This window comes from Cebus imitator, unplaced genomic scaffold, assembly GCF_001604975.1.
Source record: "Cebus imitator isolate Cc_AM_T3 unplaced genomic scaffold, Cebus_imitator-1.0 Scaffold149, whole genome shotgun sequence".
NCBI lineage: Eukaryota > Metazoa > Chordata > Mammalia > Primates > Cebidae > Cebus > Cebus imitator.
The window spans coordinates 595,131-602,013 of NW_016107464.1; the positions used below are offsets into that span (position 1 = coordinate 595,131).

Sequence of the window (6,883 nt, forward strand, 5' to 3'; positions counted from 1 at the left end):
ACCATGTTGACCAGGATGGTCTCGATCTCTTGACCTCGTGATCCACCCACCTCGGCCTCCCAAAGTGCTAGGATTACAGGCGTGAGCCACCGCGCTGGGCAGTTTTTTTTTTTTTTTTTAAAGACAAGGCTTCACTTTGTTGTCACCCATGCTGGAGTACAGTGGCGTGATCTTGGCTCATTGCAGCCTTTACTTCCTCAAGTAAAGGAAGTTCAAGTGATCCTCCTGTCTCAGACCCCCCAAGTAGCTGGGACTACAGGTATGCCACTACGCCTGGCTAATTTTTGTATTTTTTGTAGAGACACAGTTTCATCATGTTGCCCAGGCTGGTCTCAAACTTGTGCCTGCCTTGGCTTCCCAGAGTGCTAGGATTACAGGTGCCAGCCATGGCATCCAGCCTTGTTTTAGATCTTTATTTTAGAAAGTTCCAAACGCATAAAAGTAGATTTGGCTGGGGGTGGTGGCTCATGCCTGTAATCCTAGAACTTTGGGATGCTGAGGTGGCTGGATCACCTGAAGTCAGGAGTTCAAGACCAGCCTGGCCAACATGGTGAACCCTCATCTGTACTAAAAATATAAAAATTAGTGGGTGTGGTGGTGCGCGTCTGTAATCCCAGCTATTTGGGGGGCTGAGGCAGGAGAATCACTTGAACCGGGAGGTGGAGGTTGCAGTGAGCTGAGTTCGTGCCACTGCTTTACTGCCTGGGTAGGAGACTGAGGTTCTGTCCCAACAACAGCAACAACAGCAACAAAAATGTAGATTCATCCTGCTTTGTAAAAACTTAAAAATTTTTTTTTTTTCTACTCACACACCACCACAGTTATCAACACAGAAAAAGAATTCTGTGGCCAAATGTGTGGGCAGTTTTCCCCACACACTGAAGAGCTGGTACCAGTTGAGCGTCCTACAGTTCAATGCCGACACTATCTGCCTGGAGATAGTGTCCGATCCTGCTGATTGAATGCAGAGTCTCTGAGATTGCTCCCTAACCCTCATCAGTCACAAGTCCGGGCCTCAAATGCTTTTGACCACCGACTTCACTCATGTTGGGGTTCCCTTGATCCTCGATTGCTAGAGTGTTTCACAGAATTCAGGGGAACACTTGTATGTTTACTGGTTTATTCTAAAGGCTATTTCTTTAGAAAGGATACAGGTGAAGAGATTTGTCTGACAAGTATGGGGGAAGGTGCACTGACTTTCCATGTCCTCTCTGGGGCATTAGCATCCATGAACCTCCATCCAGGTGGTGAGCTAGCTGGAAGGTCTCCAAATCTAGTCCTCTTGAGTTTTTGTGGAAGCTTCATGATGTCAGCGTCAGCATTCCTTCTCCCAAAGTACAGAGTGGGACTCTCTCTGGGGAGGGTCTCTCCCTGTTTTTTTTCTTTGTTTTTGAGACTAAGTTTCGCTCTTGTTGCTTAGGCTGGAGTGCAATGGTGTGATCTTGGCTCACTACAACCCCTGTCTCCTGGGTTCCAGAGAGCCTCCTGCCTCAGCCTCCCGAGCAGCTGGGATAACAGGCATGTGCTACCATGCCCCGCTAATTTTTTGTATTTTTAGTAGAGACAGAGTTTCTCTCCATGTTGGTCAGGCTGGTCTTGAACTCCTGACCTCAGGCGATCTGCCTGCCTTGGCCTCCCAAAGTGTTGGGATCACAGGCGTGAGCCACAGCGCCTGGCCGCCTCTTATTTATTTATTATTTATTATTATTATTTTTTTAAAGATGGAGATTCACCATATTGGTCAGGCTGGTCTCGAACTCCAGACCTCAGGTGATCCGCCCACCTCAGCCTCGCAAAGTGCTGGGATTACAGGCATGAGCCACCGTGCCCAGCTATTTATTTATTTATTTTTGAGACACTCTTTGATTCTGTTGCCCAGGCTGGAGTGCAGTGGCACCATTTTGGCTTATTGCAGCCCCCACCTCCGAGTAGCTGAGATTACGGGTATGTGGCACCACGCCTGGCTAATTTTTGTATTTTTAGTAAAGATGGGGTTTTACTGTGTTGGTCAGACTGGTCTCAAACTCCTGACCTCAAGTGATCCTTCCACTTCTGCCTCCCAAAATCCTGAATAGGAATAAGCCATCTTGCTTGGCCTGGGGAGGTTCTTAAGATCCACAATGAAAAAGGGGTATTGGGAGAGATATTAGAGTTCCACATTAGGACAGTTGAAGGGAGAGTGGGAGAAGGTCTGAGAGATTCTGTTTCCTGAGGCCTGCCCTTGAGACCTGACATAACTAACATTATAACAAAAGACTCTAAAAAGGGCTATGGGAGTCATGAGCCAGGAGCTGTAGACGAAAACCTAATGTATGTATGTGTGTGTGTGTATATATACACATACACATATATGTCATAACACCATACAGCCCCAGTAACTGTCAATTTTATTTTATATACATACCCTCTGCTCAGTTATTTTAGAGCAAACCCCAGTCATATCATTTAATCTGTCAAGTTATTTTTGTATATTTCTGAAAGATCACATAAATTACTATAATAGCATTATCCTAACTGTGGGAAATGAACTTACTCTTTTTTTTTTTTTAAGGTAATCAGTTATTTAATTAGATTATTAGGACATTTAAAACACCAATTTGTGAGGATAAATTCCATTTGTCAGGGCAAACACAAACCGCAGGTAGCCCTGGAGCTGAGGAATAGCTTTGATTTTTGGTAAAATTTGTGAGTCCACAGCTTTTGGATCAATCTTGCGCTGCTCTGTAATCTTGTATTTGTCTTTTTCTGTGTTGAAGATCTCACCTTCCTGGTGTGTGGGCTTCCACAGCTGCTGCTTCTTGAAGTAAGCATCAGTAAGATGTTTTGGGATTTTTACATTGCTGATATCAATTTTGGTTGAGGTGGCAGTGACAAATTTCTGTTGCGTTCTTCGCAAAGGAACTCAATTGAGGACCAGAGGTCCAGTCACAAGTAACAAGCCACTAGCTAGCTGCTTCAGGAAAACCACCCTCTTGCCCCTGTGGCGTCCAGTGAGGTTGATCAGAATGGTCCCAGGAGTAATGCTGGCTCGCAGTTTTCTCACGTGCTGACTAAAGGGTGTTTTGCCGTGGCTCAACAGCTTTCGAGGCACATCTTCAGTAGGATAATACCTAGGCATTTTCTGAAGTTTAACCATTCGGGCACTGCTGTTTTTGTCACCACCAGCTGGTTTTCTAAGTTGCAAGAACCTTCTTTTTCTTTTCAACGTTGGATTTAGCCGCTGAGTACTTCCTCTTGTACATGGCCTTTCTAGAATACATGGCAGATCGGGAATACCCGCCAATTCCTCTGACAAGAATAGGATTGCGGCTGCAATGGGACTTCCCCTTCTTGGGCTTTTTAGCCTTGAGGTTACCCTTTTTCACTTTGCTACCAGCATCAGCCTTCTTGGCTTCAGGTTTCTTCTCTTTAGTATCTGGCTTCTCAACTTTTTCACCCGCCATCTTGCAAGATGGGAAAGCTGAACTTATTCTTTAACAAATTATCAAAGATTCATGTAGTGTTCATGTTCCCTATTGTTTTATTGGATTGGGACTCAAATAAGGTCTGTAAGTTGTAATTGATTGAGATGTAGTCTTTAAGATCTTTTTCAGCCTGTAGGTTCTCCTTCCATCTTGCTTTTTTGTGTTGAAGGAAACTGAATCACTTTTCCTAAAAGCTTCCTATGGTCAGGATTTTTCTGTTTAATTTAGTTTGCTACTATTTTAATTAGGATTTGGGTATGTATATATAAAACATAAATAATCAGCTGAGTTTGGTGGCTCATTCCTGTAGTCCCAGATACTTGAGAGGCTGAGGTAGGAGGATCTTTGGAGCTCAGGAGTTTGAGGCTGTAGTGAGCTATGTTCATGCCACTTCGCTCCAGCATGGACAACAGAGCAAGACCCTTTCTCTAAAAACAACGATTAACAAAAATTAAGTATGATTATGTTTCTGGTTCTTTTTTCTCCTTTGTCCGTTTTTGGTATCAGTATTATGCTGATCTCATATGAGAACTTAAAATTGAGCAACATTGATTCAGCAGGACTTAACTGAGCACTACTGCGGCCAGGCACTATGCTTGGTGTAATGGTGAATGAGACAGAAGTGGTATTTGTCCTCATAGTGCTTAAAGGCTAGTGGGGAAAACAGACAATAAACAAATTCTGAATAAATTGATAAGCTGCAAGTATATATTTGTTCCCATTTTATGTGTCGGAGTAGGTTAAATAAAATAGTAATAACCTGTTTCTTCAATATTTGATAGAAGTTTAAATAAAGACGTCTGTCCTGATATTTATTTTAGCATACACATTTCATAAGCATGTGAAATACTTAAGAATCCTTTTTCTCTCCCCATAAATCTTTGACACCATGTGAAATTGTTCCATCCTTATATTGTTTGTCCTTTAGTCCTCTACAGTGTTCTCCTAAGGATTTGAGTTTTCCAGCTTTGTGAACAAGGCTCTATTACTTAATTATTTCTGTGGGAAAAATCATTCAGATTTCACAGGATGGAAACAATGATACAATCCACTGAGTTTGAAATACTCCTGGAAGAACAAAAAAATTATGTTTGTGATTACTTATTTCAGGTCTAATTAATACCTTCTAGTATGGTAACTTCTTTTTGTTTTAAAATTAATCAGTTAGAGACTGGGCGTGGTGGTTCATGCCTGCAATCCCAGCACTTTGGGAAGCCACGACAGGCAGATCACTTGAGGTCAGGAGTTTGAGACCAGCCTGGGCAACATGATGAAACCCTGTCTCTACTAAAAATACAGAAATTAGCTGGGTGTGATGGCACATGCCTGTAATACCAGCTACTCAGGAGAGTGAGACACAAGAATCTCACTGCTGCACTCCAGAGTGCAGAAGACAGAGCGAGACTCTGTCTCAAAACAACAGGCCGAGGCGGGCAGATCACGAGGTCAAGAGATTGAGACCATCCTGGCCAACATGGTGAAACCCCATCTCTACCAAAAATTACAAAAAAAAAATCAGCTGGGCGAGGTGGTGCACGCCTGTAGTCCCAGCTACTCGGGAGGCTGAGGCAGGAGAATTGCTTGAACCTGGAAGGCGGAGGTTGCAGTGAGCCGAGATTGTGCCACTGCACTCCAGCCTGGTGCCTGGTGACGGAGCAAGACTCTGTCTCAAAACAACAACAACAACAACAAACTAATCAATTAGTATTGTATTAGTTATTTGTTGAGGAAAATAGTGTCAAATAGTAAGGATTTTCTTCTTAAAAAAAATTGGCGTGGATTGTATATACTTGCTGAGTCAAGTATACTTGTCTTGCTGAGTCAGGTATACACAGTCCACACCCAATTTTTATTTTTTTTTATGTGCCCTGAAAATTAAGATAAAGTCTTGTGCTATCTTTTTTATATGTATAAGATTAGAAAAACCAATGAAATTCATAGTTAGAAAATAATCTATCTCCATTCCCTAAATTCAGGAAAGAATGTGAGATCATCCAGTAGTCTCATTTTATGAAAGAAGCCCTAAAAATTCTTTTCATCTCCATTCAGAGGTTTTGACTGATTCTACAAATCTTTCAACCAACCAGGGTGCTCTTGTCTCTCCTGCATTCTGGTGTAAATTGTGATATGATTATTAGAGTTGGGAAGGAAATGATATTTTTGGTTCAATAACTTCCTGACTTTTTTTTTTGCCAACCAGTATTTTTTCAGTTGCAAGATTAAATTGATAGGTTTGTGGTCAGATTTCCTCTTGAGGACATTGTACTTTTACTGAATTCTCTGAATAAAATATTTTAAATAAATTGTAATGAATTGGTTGAGATGCTGACTTGAAATTTCTGATTGACTAATGCTTTTAGTTTATTTATTTATTTGAGACAGAGTCTTGCTCTGTTGCCCAGACTGGAGTGCAATGGCGTGATCTCGGCTCACTGCAACCTCAGTCTCTTGGGTTCAAGCAATTCTCCAGCCTCAGCCTCCTGAGTAGCTGGGATTACAGGCATGTGCCACCACGCCCAGCTAATTTTTGTCAAGCAATTCTCCTGCCTCAACCTCCCTAGTAGCTGGGATTACAGGCATGTGCTACCACGCCCAGCTAATTTTTGTATTTTTAGTAGAGACAGGGTTTCAAATGTTGGTCAGGCTCTACTCGAACTCCTGACCTCATGATCCACCCGCCTCAGCTTCCCAAAGTCCTGGGATTGCAGGCATGAGCCACTGCTCCGGGCCCTGCTTTTATTTTTTTTGAGACAAGGTCTAACTCTGTCACCCAGAGTGAGAGTGCAGGCTGGAGTGCAGTGGTGCTGTCACTACTCACTGCAGCTTCTATTTCCCCAGGCTTAGGTATCCCCTGTCTCAGCCTCCTGAGTAGCTGCGACTACAGGCCTGTACCACCACACCTGGCCAGTTTTTGTATTTTTTATAGAGACAGGTTGCCACTATGTTGCTCAGGCTAGTCTTGAACTCTTGGGCTCAAGTGATCCTCCGGTCTCCCAAAGTGCTGGGATTACAGGCGTGAGCAACCACACCCAGCCCTGGCTAATGCTTTTATGTCATGACTCCCATTCTGATTTTTAACAAGTCATTCCTTTCTTGTTCTTCCATTAAGGTAGTCTCACAGGACTTATAATTTCAGACTATTTATTGGTAACTACAAGATATTATAGTTTTAGCTTTTTCATTTTAAGGGTATTGTTTTGTCTATTTGTATTCTCAAATTACATATTAGGTAGAATTGTTAGTTACACAATTATCTATTAAGGAAAGTTTGAAGGGAGAAAAGCCACCCCTGCTAAAGATTTGACACTGTACTATATGCTTGGAGGATTAAGAGGAGACCAGAGCTAAGAAAAATCTTCATCTGGATTTTCTTGACCCATTTTGGAATTAGCTGCAGTTCTTTTTTTTTTTTTTTTTTT

General features: G+C 42.3%; 1 protein-coding gene and 1 pseudogene across 3 annotated transcripts in view; one reads left to right on the top strand and one right to left on the bottom strand.

Moving 5' to 3' along the window:
- Positions 1-6,883, top strand: part of UBAP1 (ubiquitin associated protein 1) — a 78,088-nt gene that overhangs the window by 20,000 nt on the left and 51,205 nt on the right. The gene's annotated exons all lie outside the window — the stretch shown is intronic.
- Positions 2,549-4,617, bottom strand: LOC108314190 (annotated as a pseudogene). The gene has a single exon (XR_001829376.2). The product of XR_001829376.2 is annotated as a 60S ribosomal protein L6-like (transcript).